Source organism: Stenella coeruleoalba, assembly GCF_951394435.1.
Source record: "Stenella coeruleoalba genome assembly, contig: scaffold_184, whole genome shotgun sequence".
In the NCBI taxonomy this organism is placed as follows: Eukaryota; Metazoa; Chordata; class Mammalia; order Artiodactyla; family Delphinidae; genus Stenella; species Stenella coeruleoalba.
In genome coordinates this window covers 490,285-508,119 of record NW_027646312.1, presented here as the reverse complement: position 1 = coordinate 508,119, position 17,835 = coordinate 490,285, and the positions used below count along the sequence as shown (strand labels likewise).

Sequence of the window (17,835 nt, the reverse complement as noted above, 5' to 3'; positions counted from 1 at the left end):
AAGACCCTTTGAAGTCATATTGCATGGTACCCATTACACGGGTCTTAACTCTCCAGGTTTAAGGTATTCTTCCTTCAGCTAAAACATGCATGTGGAACCCAAGTATGATCAACCATGTGAACGGGAGACGTGTTCAAATATGTCTCAGTTTTCCTCCCCTGGTACTCGGGTGCAACATTCCAGACGCTTTACTAACACTCTCCCCACTTGGAGAGTCAGCGCCTTTAACCTCCTGTTTGGCCCAGTTTGCAATTTCTGCGGAAGATGAACAGGAATAGCGAGAACCAATGAGAGGCTAGCTGGAGGTGTCTGGACGGGCAAATTTAACTCTCATTTCCCACCAGGAAGAGGAAATAACCAAAGGCACAGTGTGCCGTACCAGAACCAGATTAGGTCCTGAAGCCATCCTGCGGTGTTGCGGCCAGCTCAAAAGAAAGCGAGTTGAAGAAAGGAGCTCAGGGGCACTGTAATTCACAAACCTGCAGAGTTGTAAATGACAGCTATCGTCCAAAAATAGACTGAAGTAAGGCTGCCAAGAGGACTTGAAAGCGGGGCAGAATTGCAGGAAACCGATTTCTGGAGGTAGACTGGAATTGCATTGAAAGCATAGGAAAAGAGGCAGAACGTCCACAATGATGCACTTGGCCAAAAAGGGCGTATGCGTTTTTTCCTGAATATATTCAGGAAAAAATGCATACGCCCTTTTTGGCCAACCAAGCAAGCTTGCAAAGGAAATCTGCACTACAATGAAGTCTCACTTCCCCCCAGTCAAAAGGGCCATCTGAAAAAAGTGTAAAATCCAGAAAGGCAGGACAGGCCATGGAGAACTGGGAGACTTGTTATGCTGATGGGCGGGATGTAAATTGCCAACAACCACTCGGGAGAAGTGTATGGTGTTTCCTGAAACATCTAAAAAACAAAGCAACAGAAACTAGGGCACTTCCACTTATGGTCCTATAGCTTAGGGAAATTAAAATCAAAAAGACACAGCCACCCCAAAGTTTGGAACGGCTCTGTTTACAAGAACCTCGTTTACAGTACAAGTTCAACATCACAGAAAGTGAAAAATGGATAAAGAACTTGTGGTATTTACTTACAAAGCAATATCACTCAGCAATGAAATCTGTGTCATCAGGCACTTAGCAGCACAATGAGTGGATTCAGGTATGATGATTCTAACTTAAGTAAGTCACACAGAAAAAGAAACATCATAAGATATCAGTAATACACGGAATGTAAACTTGGCTACAAAGGAACTGAATTACAGAACAGAACAGGGACTCAAATTTAGAAAACCAACTTATGCTTGCTTAAGGGGAAAGGTGAGTTGGGGTGCTGCATAAAACCAGAGATTGAAATGAGCACAGATAAAGTTCCTTAAGCCAAATATGGAATAGACAAGAGCTACTCCTTGCTCAACGAAATGGACTCAACACCCCATATTAAACGCCTAAGAATGTTCCTGACTAGTAAGTATCTTAAAACCTATGGATTGCTATGTCTCCAAAAGAGAATCAAGCATGTGTACAGGGGCATAAACGCAGCAGTGATAGGATTGGAGAAGTTCGGTGCGCAAATGAAGACACTTTGAAGTCATATTGCATGGTACCCATTCCACGGGTTTCAACTACCCAGGTTTAAGGTATTCTTCCTTCAGCTAAAACATGCATGTGGAACCTAGAGTATGATCAACCATGTGATCGGGAGACGTGTTCAAATATGTCTCAGTTTTCGTACCCTGGTACTCGGGTGCAACATTCCAGACGCTTTACTAACACTCTCCCAACTTGGAGAGTCAGTCCCTTTAACCTCCTGTTTGGCCCAGTTTGCAATTTCTGCGGAAGATGAACAGGAATAGCGAGAACCAATGAGAGACTAGCTGGAGGTGTCTGGACGGGCAAATTTAACTCTCATTTCCCACCAGGAAGAGGAATTAACCAAAGGCTCAGCGTGCCGTGCCGGAACCAGATTAGGTCCTGAAGCCATCCTGTGGTGTTGCGGCCAGGTCACAAGAAAGCGAGTTGAAGAAAGGAGCTCAGGGGCACTGTAATTCACAAACCTGCAGAGTTATAAATGACAGCTATCGTCCAAAAATAGACTGAAGTAAGGCTGCCAAGAGGACTTGAAAGCGGGGCAGAATTGCAGGAAACCGATTTCAGGAGGTAGACTGGAATTGCATTGAAAGCATAGGAAAAGAGGCAGAACGTCCACAATGATGCACTTGGCCAAAAAGGGCGTATGCGTTTTTTCCTGAATATATTCAGGAAAAAACGCATACGCCCTTTTTGGCCAACCAAGCAAGCTTGCAAAGGAAATCTGCACTACAATGAAGTCTCACTTCCCCCCGGTCAAAAGGGCCATCTGAAAAAAGTGTAAAATCCAGAAAGGCAGGACAGGCCATGGAGAACTGGGAGCCTTGTTATGCTGATGGGCGGGATGTAAATTGCCAACAACCACTCGGGAGAAGTGTATGGTGTTTCCTGAAACATCTAAAAAACAAAGCAACAGAGCCTAGGGCAATTCCACTTATGGTCCTATAGCTTAGGGAAATTAAAATCAAAAAGACACAGCCACCCCAAAGTTTGGAACGGCTCTGTTTACAAGAACCTCGTTTACAGTACAAGTTCAACATCGCAGAAAGTGAAAAATGGATAAAGAACTTGTGGTACTTACGTACAATGCAGTATCACTCAGCAATGAAATCTATGTCATCAGGCCCGTAGCAGCATAATGAGTAGATTCAGGTACGATGATTCTAACTGAAATAAGTCACACAGAAAAAGAAACATCATAAGATATCACTAATACACGGAATGTAAACTTGGCTACACAGGAACTGAATTCCAAAACAGAACAGGGTCTCAAATTTAGAAAACCAACTTATGCTTGCTTAAGGGGAAAGGTGAGTTGGGTTGCTGCATAAAACCAGAGATTGAAATGAGCACAGATAAAGTTCCTTAAGCCAAATATGGAATAGACAAGAGCTACTCCTTGCTCAACGAAATGGACTCAACACCGCATATTAAACGCCTAAGAATGTACCTGACTAGTAAGTATCTTAAAACCTATGGATTGCTATGTCTCCGAAAGAGAATCAAGCATGTGTACAGGGGCATAAACGCAGCAGTGATAGGATTGGAGAGGTTCGGTGAGCAAATGAAGACCCTTTGAAGTCATATTGCATGGTACCCATTCCACGGGTTTCAACTACCCAGGTTTAAGGTATTCTTCCTTCAGCTAAAACATGCATGTGGAACCCAAGTATGATCAACCATGTGAACGGGAGACGTGTTCAAATATGTCTCAGTTTTCCTCCCCTGGTACTCGGGTGCAACATTCCAGACGCTTTACTAACACTCTCCCCACTTGGAGAGTCAGCGCCTTTAACCTCCTGTTTGGCCCAGTTTGCAATTTCTGCGGAAGATGAACAGGAATAGCAAGAACCAATGAGAGGCTAGCTGGAGGTGTCTGGACGGGCAAATTTAACTCTCATTTCCCACCAGGAAGAGGAATTAACCAAAGGCTCAGCGTGCCGTACCGGAACCAGATTAGAGCCTGAAGCCATCCTGCGGTGTTGCGGCCAGCTCAAAAGAAAGCGAGTTGAACAAAGGAGCTCAGGGGCACTGTAATTCACAAACCTGCAGAGTTATAAATGACAGCTATCGTCCAAAAATAGACTGAAGTAAGGCTGCCAAGAGGACTTGAAAGCGGGGCAGAATTGCAGGAAACCGATTTCAGGAGGTAGACTGGAATTGCATTGAAAGCATAGGAAAAGAGGCAGAACGTCCACAATGATGCACTTGGCCAAAAAGGGCGTATGCGTTTTTTCCTGAATATATTCAGGAAAAAACGCATACGCCCTTTTTGGCCAACCAAGCAAGCTTGCAAAGGAAATCTGCACTACAATGAAGTCTCACTTCCCCCCGGTCAAAAGGGCCATCTGAAAAAAGTGTAAAATCCAGAAAAGCAGGACAGGCCATGGAGAACTGGGAGCCTTGTTATGCTGATGGGCGGGATGTAAATTGCCAACAACCACTCGGGAGAAGTGTATGGTGTTTCCTGAAACATCTAAAAAACAAAGCAACAGAGCCTAGGGCAATTCCACTTATGGTCCTATAGCTTAGGGAAATTAAAATCAAAAAGACACAGCCACCCCAAAGTTTGGAACGGCTCTGTTTACAAGAACCTCGTTTACAGTACAAGTTCAACATCGCAGAAAGTGAAAAATGGATAAAGAACTTGTGGTACTTACGTACAATGCAGTATCACTCAGCAATGAAATCTATGTCATCAGGCCCGTAGCAGCATAATGAGTAGATTCAGGTACGATGATTCTAACTGAAATAAGTCACACAGAAAAAGAAACATCATAAGATATCAGTAATACACGGAATGTAAACTTGGCTACACAGGAACTGAATTACAGAACAGAACAGGGACTCAAATTTAGAAAACCAACTTATGCTTGCTTAAGGGGAAAGGTGAGTTGGGGTGCTGCATAAAACCAGAGATTGAAATGAGCACAGATAAAGTTCCTTAAGCCAAATATGGAATAGACAAGAGCTACTCCTTTCTCAATGAAATGGACTCAACACCCCATATTAAACGCCTAAGAATGTTCCTGACTAGTAAGTATCTTAAAACCTATGGATTGCTATGTCTCCAAAAGAGAATCAAGCATGTGTACAGGGGCATAAACGCAGCAGTGATAGGATTGGAGAGGTTCGGTGCGCAAATGAAGACACTTTGAAGTCATATTGCATGGTACCCATTCCACGGGTTTCAACTACCCAGGTTTAAGGTATTCTTCCTTCAGCTAAAACATGCATGTGGAACCTAGAGTATGATCAACCATGTGATCGGGAGACGTGTTCAAATATGTCTCAGTTTTCGTACCCTGGTACTCGGGTGCAACATTCCAGACGCTTTACTAACACTCTCCCGACTTGGAGAGTCAGTCCCTTTAACCTCCTGTTTGGCCCAGTTTGCAATTTCTGCGGAAGATGAACAGGAATAGCGAGAACCAATGAGAGACTAGCTGGAGGTGTCTGGACGGGCAAATTTAACTCTCATTTCCCACCAGGAAGAGGAATTAACCAAAGGCTCAGCGTGCCGTGCCGGAACCAGATTAGGTCCTGAAGCCATCCTGCGGTGTTGCGGCCAGGTCACAAGAAAGCGAGTTGAAGAAAGGAGCTCAGGGGCACTGTAATTCACAAACCTGCAGAGTTATAAATGACAGCTATCGTCCAAAAATAGACTGAAGTAAGGCTGCCAAGAGGACTTGAAAGCGGGGCAGAATTGCAGGAAACCGATTTCAGGAGGTAGACTGGAATTGCATTGAAAGCATAGGAAAAGAGGCAGAACGTCCACAATGATGCACTTGGCCAAAAAGGGCGTATGCGTTTTTTCCTGAATATATTCAGGAAAAAACGTATACGCCCTTTTTGGCCAACCAAGCAAACTTGCAAAGGAAATCTGCACTACAATGAAGTCTCACTTCCCCCCAGTCAAAAGGGCCATCTGAAAAAAGTGTAAAATCCAGAAAGGCAGGACAGGCCATGGAGAACTGGGAGCCTTGTTATGCTGATGGGCGGGATGTAAATTGCCAACAACCACTCGGGAGAAGTGTATGGTGTTTCCTGAAACATCTAAAAAACAAAGCAACAGAGCCTAGGGCACTTCCACTTATGGTCCTATAGCTTAGGGAAATTAAAATCAAAAAGACACAGCCACCCCAAAGTTTGGAACGGCTCTGTTTACAAGAACCTCGTTTACAGTACAAGTTCAACATCGCAGAAAGTGAAAAATGGATAAAGAACTTGTGGTACTTAAGTACAATGCAGTATCACTCAGCAATGAAATCTATGTCATCAGGCCCGTAGCAGCATAATGAGTAGATTCAGGTACGATGATTCTAACTGAAATAAGTCACACAGAAAAAGAAACATCATAAGATATCACTAATACACGGAATGTAAACTTGGCTACACAGGAACTGAATTCCAAAACAGAACAGGGTCTCAAATTTAGAAAACCAACTTATGCTTGCTTAAGGGGAAAGGTGAGTTGGGTTGCTGCATAAAACCAGAGATTGAAATGAGCACAGATAAAGTTCCTTAAGCCAAATATGGAATAGACAAGAGCTACTCCTTGCTCAACGAAATGGACTCAACACCCCATATTAAACGCCTAAGAATGTACCTGACTAGTAAGTATCTTAAAACCTAATGATTGCTATGTCTCCGAAAGAGAATCAAGCATGTGTACAGGGGCATAAACGCAGCAGTGATAGGATTGGAGAGGTTCGGTGAGCAAATGAAGACCCTTTGAAGTCATATTGCATGGTACCCATTCCACGGGTTTCAACTACCCAGGTTTAAGGTATTCTTCCTTCAGCTAAAACATGCATGTGGAACCCAAGTATGATCAACCATGTGAACGGGAGACGTGTTCAAATATGTCTCAGTTTTCCTCCCCTGGTACTCGGGTGCAACATTCCAGACGCTTTACTAACACTCTCCCCACTTGGAGAGTCAGCGCCTTTAACCTCCTGTTTGGCCCAGTTTGCAATTTCTGCGGAAGATGAACAGGAATAGCGAGAACCAATGAGAGGCTAGCTGGAGGTGTCTGGACGGGCAAATTTAACTCTCATTTCCCACCAGGAAGAGGAATTAACCAAAGGCTCAGCGTGCCGTACCGGAACCAGATTAGAGCCTGAAGCCATCCTGCGGTGTTGCGGCCAGCTCAAAAGAAAGCGAGTTGAAGAAAGGAGCTCAGGGGCACTGTAATTCACAAACCTGCAGAGTTATAAATGACAGCTATCGTCCAAAAATAGACTGAAGTAAGGCTGCCAAGAGGACTTGAAAGCGGGGCAGAATTGCAGGAAACCGATTTCAGGAGGTAGACTGGAATTGCATTGAAAGCATAGGAAAAGAGGCAGAACGTCCACAATGATGCACTTGGCCAAAAAGGGCGTATGCGTTTTTTCCTGAATATATTCAGGAAAAAACGCATACGCCCTTTTTGGCCAACCAAGCAAGCTTGCAAAGGAAATCTGCACTACAATGAAGTCTCACTTCCCCCCGGTCAAAAGGGCCATCTGAAAAAAGTGTAAAATCCAGAAAGGCAGGACAGGCCATGGAGAACTGGGAGCCTTGTTATGCTGATGGGCGGGATGTAAATTGCCAACAACCACTCGGGAGAAGTGTATGGTGTTTCCTGAAACATCTAAAAAACAAAGCAACAGAACCTAGGGCACTTCCACTTATGGTCCTATAGCTTAGGGAAATTAAAATCAAAAAGACACAGCCACCCCAAAGTTTGGGACGCCTCTGTTTACAAGAACCTCGTTTACAGTACAAGTTCAACATCGCAGAAAGTGAAAAATGGATAAAGAAGTTGTGGTATTTACTTACAAAGCAATATCACTCAGCAATGAAATCTGTGTCATCAGGCCCTTAGCAGCACAATGAGTGGATTCAGGTATGATGATTCTAACTGAAGTAAGTCACACAGAAAAAGAAACATCATAAGATATCAGTAATACACGGAATGTAAACTTGGCTACACAGGAACTGAATTACAGAACAGAACAGGGACTCAAATTTAGAAAACCAACTTATGCTTGCTTAAGGGTAAAGGTGAGTTGGGGTGCTGCATAAAACCAGAGATTGAAATGAGCACAGATAAAGTTCCTTAAGTCAAATATGGAATAGACAAGAGCTACTCCTTGCTCAACGAAATGGACTCAACACCGCATATTAAACGCCTAAGAATGTACCTGACTAGTAAGTATCTTAAAAACCTATGGATTGCTATGTCTCCGAAAGAGAATCAAGCATGTGTACAGGGGCATAAACGCAGCAGTGATAGGATTGGAGAGGTTCGGTGAGCAAATGAAGACCCTTTGAAGTCATATTGCATGGTACCCATTACACGGGTCTTAACTCTCCAGGTTTAAGGTATTCTTCCTTCAGCTAAAACATGCATGTGGAACCCAAGTATGATCAACCATGTGAACGGGAGACGTGTTCAAATATGTCTCAGTTTTCCTCCCCTAGTACTCGGGTGCAACATTCCAGACGCTTTACTAACACTCTCCCGACTTGGAGAGTCAGCGCCTTTAACCTCCTGTTTGGCCCAGTTTGCAATTTCTGCGGAAGATGAACAGGAATAGCGAGAACCAATGAGAGACTAGCTGGAGGTGTCTGGACGGGCAAATTTAACTCTCATTTCCCACCAGGAAGAGGAATTAACCAAAGGCTCAGCATGCCGGGCCGGAACCAGATTAGGGCCTGAAGCCATCATGCGGTGTTGCAGCCAGGTCACAAGAAAGCGAGTTGAAGAAAGGAGCTCAGGGGCACTGTAATTCACAAACCTGCAGAGTTATAAATGACAGCTATCGTCCAAAAATAGACTGAAGTAAGGCTGCCAAGAGGACTTGAAAGCGGGGCAGAATTGCAGGAAACCGATTTCAGGAGGTAGACTGGAATTGCATTGAAAGCATAGGAAAAGAGGCAGAACGTCCACAATGATGCACTTGGCCAAAAAGGGCGTATGCGTTTTTTCCTGAATATATTCAGGAAAAAACGCATACGCCCTTTTTGGCCAACCAAGCAAGCTTGCAAAGGAAATCTGCACTACAATGAAGTCTCACTTCCCCCCGGTCAAAAGGGCCATCTGAAAAAAGTGTAAAATCCATAAAGGCAACAGGCCATTGAGAACTGGGAGCCTTGTTATGCTGATGGGCGGGATGTAAATTGCCAACAGACACTTGGGAGAAGTGTATGGTGTTTCCTGAAACATCTAAAAAACAAAGCAACAGAGCCTAGGGCACTTCCACTTATGGTCCTATAGCTTAGGGAAATTAAAATCAAAAAGACACAGCCACCCCAAAGTTTGGAACGGCTCTGTTTACAAGAACCTCGTTTACAGTACAAGTTCAACATCGCAGAAAGTGAAAAATGGAGAAAGAAGTTGTGGTATTCACTTACAAAGCAATATCACTTAGCAATGAAATCTGTGTCATCAGGCCCTTAGCATCGCAATGAGTGGATTCAGGTATGATGATTCTAACTGAAATAAGTCACACAGAAAAAGAAACATCATAAGATATCACTAATACACGGAATGTAAACTTGCCTACACAGGAACTGAATTACAGAACAGAACAGGGTCTCAAATTTAGAAAACCAACTTATGCTTGCTTAAGGGTAAAGGTGAGTTGGGGTGCTGCATAAAACCAGAGATTGAAATGAGCACAGATAAAGTTCCTTAAGCCAAATATGGAATAGACAAGAGCTACTCCTTGCTCAACGAAATGGACTCAACACCCCATATTAAACGCCTAAGAATGTACCTGACTAGTAAGTATCTTAAAACCTATGGATTGCTATGTCTCCGAAAGAGAATCAAGCATGTGTACAGGGGCATAAACACAGCAGTGATAAGATTGGAGAGGTTCGGTGAGCAAATGAAGACCCTTTGAAGTCATATTGCATGGTACCCGTTCCACGGGTTTCAACTACCCAGGTTTAAGGTATTCTTCCTTCAGCTAAAACATGCATGTGGAACCCAAGTATGATCAACCATGTGAACGGGAGACGTGTTCAAATATGTCTCAGTTTTCCTCCCCTGGTACTCGGGTGCAACATTCCAGACGCTTTACTAACACTCTCCCCACTTGGAGAGTCAGCGCCTTTAACCTCCTGTTTGGCCCAGTTTGCAATTTCTGCGGAAGATGAACAGGAATAGCGAGAACCAATGAGAGACTAGCTGGAGGTGTCTGGACGGGCAAATTTAACTCTCATTTCCCACCAGGAAGAGGAATTAACCAAAGGCTCAGCGTGCCGTACCGGAACCAGATTAGATCCTGAAGCCATCCTGCGGTGTTGCGGCCAGCTCAAAAGAAAGCGAGTTGAAGAAAGGAGCTCAGGGGCACTGTAATTCACAAACCTGCAGAGTTATAAATGACAGCTATCATCCAAAAATAGACTGAAGTAAGGCTGCCAAGAGGACTTGAAAGCAGGGCAGAATTGCAGGAAACCGATTTCAGGAGGTAGACTGGAATTGCATTGAAAGCATAGGAAAAGAGGCAGAACGTCCACAATGATGCACTTGGCCAAAAAGGGCGTATGCGTTTTTTCCTGAATATATTCAGGAAAAAACGCATACGCCCTTTTTGGCCAACCAAGCAAGCTTGCAAAGGAAATCTGCACTACAATGAAGTCTCACTTCCCCCCGGTCAAAAGGGCCATCTGAAAAAAGTGTAAAATCCAGAAAGGCAGGACAGGCCATGGAGAACTGGGAGCCTTGTTATGCTGATGGGCGGGATGTAAATTGCCAACAACCACTCGGGAGAAGTGTATGGTGTTTCCTGAAACATCTAAAAAACAAAGCAACAGAAACTAGGGCACTTCCACTTATGGTCCTATAGCTTAGGGAAATTAAAATCAAAAAGACACAGCCACCCCAAAGTTTGGAACGGCTCTGTTTACAAGAACCTCGTTTACAGTACAAGTTCAACATCACAGAAAGTGAAAAATGGATAAAGAACTTGTGGTATTTACTTACAAAGCAATATCACTCAGCAATGAAATCTGTGTCATCAGGCACTTAGCAGCACAATGAGTGGATTCAGGTATGATGATTCTAACTGAAGTAAGTCACACAGAAAAAGAAACATCATAAGATATCAGTAATACACGGAATGTAAACTTGGCTACAAAGGAACTGAATTACAGAACAGAACAGGGACTCAAATTTAGAAAACCAACTTATGCTTGCTTAAGGGTAAAGGTGAGTTGGGGTGCTGCATAAAACCAGAGATTGAAATGAGCACAGATAAAGTTCCTTAAGCCAAATATGGAATAGACAAGAGCTACTCCTTGCTCAACGAAATGGACTCAACACCGCATATTAAACGCCTAAGAATGTACCTGACTAGTAAGTATCTTAAAACCTATGGATTGCTATGTCTCCGAAAGAGAATCAAGCATGTGTACAGGGGCATAAACGCAGCAGTGATAGGATTGGAGAGGTTCGGTGAGCAAATGAAGACCCTTTGAAGTCATATTGCATGGTACCCATTCCACGGGTTTCAACTACCCAGGTTTTAGGTATTCTTCCTTCAGCTAAAACATGCATGTGGAACCCAAGTATGATCAACCATGTGAACGGGAGACGTGTTCAAATATGTCTCAGTTTTCCTCCCCTGGTACTCGGGTGCAACATTCCAGACGCTTTACTAACACTCTCCCCACTTGGAGAGTCAGCGCCTTTAACCTCTTGTTTGGCCCAGTTTGCAATTTCTGCGGAAGATGAACAGGAATAGCGAGAACCAATTAGAGGCTAGCTGGAGGTGTCTGGACGGGCAAATTTAACTCTCATTTCCCACCAGGAAGAGGAAATAACCAAAGGCTCAGCGTGCCGTACCGGAACCAGATTAGGGCCTGAAGATATCCTGCAGTGTTGCGGCCAGGTCACAAGAAAGCGAGTTGAAGAAAGGAGCTCAGGGGCACTGTAATTCACAAACCTGCAGAGTTATAAATGACAGCTATCGTCCAAAAATAGACTGAAGTAAGGCTGCCAAGAGGACTTGAAAGCGGGGCAGAATTGCAGGAAACCGATTTCAGGAGGTAGACTGGAATTGCACTGAAAGCATAGGAAAAGAGGCAGAACGTCCACAATGATGCACTTGGCCAAAAAGGGCGTATGCGTTTTTTCCTGAATATATTCAGGAAAAAACGCATACGCCCTTTTTGGCCAACCAAGCAAGCTTGCAAAGGAAATCTGCACTACAATGAAGTCTCACTTCCCCCCGGTCAAAAGGGCCATCTGAAAAAAGTGTAAAATCCAGAAAGGCAGGACAGGCCATGGAGAACTGGGAGCCTTGTTATGCTGATGGGCGGGATGTAAATTGCCAACAACCACTCGGGAGAAGTGTATGGTGTTTCCTGAAACATCTAAAAAACAAAGCAACAGAGCCTAGTGCACTGCCACTTATGGTCCTATAGCTTAGGGAAATTAAAATCAAAAAGACACAGCCACCGCAAAGTTTGGAACGGCTCTGTTTACAAGAACCTCGTTTACAGTACAAGTGCAATATTGCAGAAAGTGAAAAATGGATAAAGAAGTTGTGGTATTTACTTACAAAGCAATATCACTCAGCAATGAAATCTGTGTCATCAGGCCCTTAGCAGCACAATGAGTGGATTCAGGTACGATGATTCTAACTGAAATAAGTCACACAGAAAAAGAAACATCATAAGATATCACTAATACACGGAATTTAAACTTGGCTACACAGGAACGGCATTCCAAAACAGAACAGGGTCTCAAATTTAGAAAACCAACTTATGCTTGCTTAAGGGTAAAGGTGAGTTGGGGTGCTGCATAAAACCAGAGATTGAAATGAGCACAGATAAAGTTCTTTAAGCCAAATATGGAATAGACAAGAGCTACTCCTTGCTCAACGAAATGGACTCAACACCCCATATTAAACACCTAAGAATGTACCTGACTAGTAAGTATCTTAAAACCTATGGATTGCTATGTCTCCAAAAGAGAATCAAGCATGTGTACAGGGGAATAAACGCAGCAGTGATAGGATTGGAGAGGTTCGGTGAGCAAATGAAGACCCTTTGAAGTCATATTGCATGGTACCCATTCCACGGGTCTCAACTCTCCATGTTTAAGGTATTCTTCCTTCAGCTAAAACATGCATGTGGAACCCAGAGTATGATCAACCATGTGAACGGGAGACGTGTTCAAATATGTCTCAGTTTTCCTCCCCTGGTACTCGGGTGCAACATTCCAGACGCTTTACTAACACTCTCCCGACTTGGAGAGTCAGTCCCTTTAACCTCCTGTTTGGACCAGTTTGCAATTTCTGCGGAAGATGAACAGGAATAGCGAGAACCAATGAGAGGCTAGCTGGAGGTGTCTGGACGGGCAAATTTAACTCTCATTTCCCACCAGGAAGAGGATATAACCAAAGGCTCAGCGTGCCGTACCGGAACCAGATTAGGGCCTGAAGCCATCCTGCGGTGTTGCGGCCAGCTCAAATGAAAGCGAGTTGAAGAAAGGAGCTCAGGGGCACTGTAATTCACAAACCTGCAGAGTTATAAATGACAGCTATCGTCCAAAAATAGACTGAAGTAAGGCTGCCAAGAGGACTTGAAAGCGGGGCAGAATTGCAGGAAACCGATTTCAGGAGGTAGACTGGAATTGCACTGAAAGCATAGGAAAAGAGGCAGAACGTCCACAATGATGCACTTGGCCAAAAAGGGCGTATGCGTTTTTTCCTGAATATATTCAGGAAAAAACGCATACGCCCTTTTTGGCCAACCAAGCAAGCTTGCAAAGGAAATCTGCACTACAATGAAGTCTCACTTCCCCCCGGTCAAAAGGGCCATCTGAAAAAAGTGTAAAATCCAGAAAGGCAGGACAGGCCATGGAGAACTGGGAGCCTTGTTATGCTGATGGGCGGGATGTAAATTGCCAACAACCACTCGGGAGAAGTGTATGGTGTTTCCTGAAACATCTAAAAAACAAAGCAACAGAGCCTAGGGCACTGCCACTTATGGTCCTATAGCTTAGGGAAATTAAAATCAAAAAGACACAGCCACCCCAAAGTTTGGAACGGCTCTGTTTACAAGAACCACATTTACAGTACAAGTTCAACATCGCAGAAAGTGAAAAATGGATAAAGAAGTTGTGGTATTTACTTAGAAAGCAATATCACTCAGCAATGAAATCTGTGTCATCAGGCCCTTAGCAGCACAATGAGTGGATTCAGGTACGATGATTCTAACTGAAATAAGTCACACAGAAAAAGAAATATCATAAGATATCACTAATACACGGAATGTAAACTTGGCTACACAGGAACTGAATTCCAAAACAGAACAGGTTCTCAAATTTAGAAAACCAACTTATGCTTGCTTAAGGGTAAAGGTGAGTTGGGGTGCTGCATAAAACCAGAGATTGAAATGAGCACAGATAAAGTTCTTTAAGCCAAATATGGAATAGACAAGAGCTACTCCTTGCTCAACGAAATTGACTCAACACCGCATATTAAACGCCTAAGAATGTACCTGACTAGTAAGTATCTTAAAACCTATGGATTGCTATGTCTCCAAAAGAGAATCAAGCATGTGTACAGGGGCATAAACGCAGCAGTGATAGGATTGGAGAGGTTCGGTGAGCAAATGAAGACCCTTTGAAGTCATATTGCATGGTACCCATTACACGGGTCTCAACTCTCCAGGTTTAAGGTATTCTTCCTTCAGCTAAAACATGCATGTGGAACCCAGAGTATGATCAACCATGTGAACGGGAGACGTGTTCAAATATGTCTCAGTTTTCCTCCCCTGGTACTCGGGTGCAACATTCCAGACGCTTTACTAACACTCTCCCCACTTGGAGAGTCAGCGCCTTTAACCTCCTGTTTGGCCCAGTTTGCAATTTCTGCGGAAGATGAACAGGAATAGCGAGAACCAATGAGAGGCTAGCTGGAGGTGTCTGGACGGGCAAATTTAACTCTCATTTCCCACCAGGAACAGGAAATAACCAAAGGCTCAGCGTGCCGTACCGGAACCAGATTAGGGCCTGAAGCCATCCTGCGGTGTTGCGGCCAGCTCAAAAGAAAGCGAGTTGAACAAAGGAGCTCAGGGGCACTGTAATTCACAAACCTGCAGAGTTATAAATGACAGCTATCGTCCAAAAATAGACTGAAGTAAGGCTGCCAAGAGGACTTGAAAGCGGGGCAGAATTGCAGGAAACCGATTTCAGGAGGTAGACTGGAATTGCATTGAAAGCATAGGAAAAGAGGCAGAACGTCCACAATGATGCACTTGGCCAAAAAGGGCATATGCGTTTTTTCCTGAATATATTCAGGAAAAAACGCATACGCCCTTTTTGGCCAACCAAGCAAGCTTGCAAAGGAAATCTGCACTACAATGAAGTCTCACTTTCCCCCGGTCAAAAGGGCCATCTGAAAAAAGTGTAAAATCCAGAAAGGCAGGACAGGCCATGGAGAACTGGGAGCCTTGTTATGCTGATGGGCGGGATGTAAATTGCCAACAACCACTCGGGAGAAGTGTATGGTGTTTCCTGAAACATCTAAAAAACAAAGCAACAGAACCTAGGGCACTTCCACTTATGGTCCTATAGCTTAGGGAAATTAAAATCAAAAAGACACAGCCACCCCAAAGTTTGGAACGGCTCTGTTTACAAGAACCTCGTTTACAGTACAAGTTCAACATCGCAGAAAGTGAAAAATGGATAAAGAAGTTGTGGTATTTACTTACAAAGCAATATCACTCAGCAATGAAATCTGTGTCATCAGGCCCGTAGCAGCACAATGAGTGGATTCAGGTATGATGATTCTAACTGAAGTAAGTCACACAGAAAAAGAAACATCATAAGATATCAGTAATACACGGAATGTAAACTTGGCTACACAGGAACTGAATTACAGAACAGAACAGGGTCTCAAATTTAGAAAACCAACTTATGCTTGCTTAAGGGTAAAGGTGAGTTGGAGTGCTGCATAAAACCAGAGATTGAAATGAGCACAGATAAAGTTCCTTAAGCCAAATATGGAATAGACAAGAGCTACTCCTTGCTCAACGAAATGGACTCAACACCGCATATTAAACGCCTAAGAATGTACCTGACTAGTAAGTATCTTAAAACCTATGGATTGCTATGTCTCCGAAAGAGAATCAAGCATGTGTACAGGGGCATAAACGCAGCAGTGATAGGATTGGAGAGGTTCGGTGAGCAAATGAAGACCCTTTGAAGTCATATTGCATGGTACCCATTACACGGGTCTTAACTCTCCAGGTTTAAGGTATTCTTCCTTCAGCTAAAACATGCATGTGGAACCCAAGTATGATCAACAATATGAACGGGAGACGTGTTCAAATATGTCTCAGTTTTCCTCCCCTGGTACTCGGGTGCAACATTCCAGACGCTTTACTAACACTCTCCCCACTTGGAGAGTCAGCGCCTTTAACCTCCTGTTTGGCCCAGTTTGCAATTTCTGCGGAAGATGAACAGGAATAGCGAGAACCAATGAGAGACTAGCTGGAGGAGTCTGGACGGGCAAATTTAACTCTCATTTCCCACCAGGAAGAGGAAATAACCAAAGGCTCAGCGTGCCGTGCCGGAACCAGATTAGGGCCTGAAGCCATCCTGCGGTGTTGCGGCCAGGTCCCAAGAAAGCAAGTTGAAGAAAGGAGCTCAGGGGCACTGTAATTCACAAACCTGCAGAGTTATAAATGACAGCTATCGTCCAAAAATAGACTGAAGTAAGGCTGCCAAGAGGACTTGAAAGCGGGGCAGAATTGCAGGAAACCGATTTCAGGAGGTAGACTGGAATTGCATTGAAAGCATAGGAAAAGAGGCAGAACGTCCACAATGATGCACTTGGCCAAAAAGGGCGTATGCGTTTTTTCCTGAATATATTCAGGAAAAAACGCATACGCCCTTTTTGGCCAACCAAGCAAGCTTGCAAAGGAAATCTGCACTACAATGAAGTCTCACTTCCCCCCGGTCAAAAGGGCCATCTGAAAAAAGTGTAAAATCCAGAAAGGCAGGACAGGCCATGGAGAACTGGGAGCCTTGGTAATCTGATGGGCGGGATGTAAATTGCCAACCACCACTCGGGAGAAGTATATGGTGTTTCCTGAAACATCTAAAAAACAAAGCAACAGAACCTAGGGCACTTCCACTTATGGTCCTATAGCTTAGGGAAATTAAAATCAAAAAGACACAGCCACCCCAAAGTTTAGAACGGCTCTGTTTACAAGAACCTCGTTTACAGTACAAGTTCAACATCGCAGAAAGTGAAAAATGGATAAAGAAGTTGTGGTATTTACTTACAAAGCAATATCACTCAGCAATGAAATCTGTGTCATCAGGCCCTTAGCAGCACAATGAGTGGATTTAGGTATGATGATTCTAACTGAAATAAGTCACACAGAAAAAGAAACATCATAAGATATCACTAATACACGGAATGTAAACTTGGCTACACAGGAACTGAATTCCAAAACAGAACAGGGTCTCAAATTTAGAAAACCAACTTATGCTTGCTTAAGTGTAAAGGTGAGTTGGGGTGCTGCATAAAACCAGAGATTGAAATGAGCACAGATAAAGTTCCTTAAGTCAAATATGGAATAGACAAGAGCTACTCCTTGCTCAACGAAATGGACTCAACACCGCATATTAAACGCCTAAGAATGTACCTGACTAGTAAGTATCTTAAAACCTATGGATTGCTATGTCTCCGAAAGAGAATCAAGCATGTGTACAGGGGCATAAACGCAGCAGTGATAGGATTGGAGAGGTTCGGTGAGCAAATGAAGACCCTTTGAAGTCATATTGCATGGTACCCATTCCACGGGTTTCAACTACCCAGGTTTTAGGTATTCTTCCTTCAGCTAAAACATGCATGTGGAACCTAGAGTATGATCAACCGTGTGAACGGGAGACGTGTTCAAATATGTCTCAGTTTTCCTCCCCTGGTACTCGGGTGCAACATTCCAGACGCTTTACTAACACTCTCCCCACTTGGAGAGTCAGCGCCTTTAACCTCCTGTTTGGCCCAGTTTGCAATTTCTGCGGAAGATGAACAGGAATAGCGAGAACCAATGAGAGACTAGCTGGAGGTGTCTGGACGGGCAAATTTAACTCTCATTTCCCACCAGGAAGAGGAATTAACCAAAGTCTCAGCGTGCCGTGCTGGAACCAGATTAGGGCCTGAAGCCATCCTGCGGTGTTGCGGCCAGGTCACAAGAAAGCGAGTTGAAGAAAGGAGCTCAGGGG

The 17,835-nt window shown here is 43.9% G+C and overlaps 1 long non-coding RNA gene across 8 annotated transcripts in view; it reads right to left on the bottom strand.

Moving 5' to 3' along the window:
* LOC307181178 overlaps positions 1–17,835 on the bottom strand; it is a 523,312-nt gene that overhangs the window by 52,216 nt on the left and 453,261 nt on the right. For 4 of the 8 annotated variants that reach the window (XR_013826076.1, XR_013826077.1, XR_013826078.1 and 1 more), the window contains exon 2: positions 5,829–5,918. The exons of 1 other annotated variant lie outside the window; for it this stretch is intronic. This is a non-coding gene — a long non-coding RNA (uncharacterized lncRNA). Of the gene's footprint in view, positions 1–5,828; positions 5,919–15,311; positions 15,390–17,835 lie in introns of those variants that run through there. 3 more of the 8 variants (XR_013826074.1, XR_013826080.1, XR_013826081.1) reach the window with 2 other exon arrangements.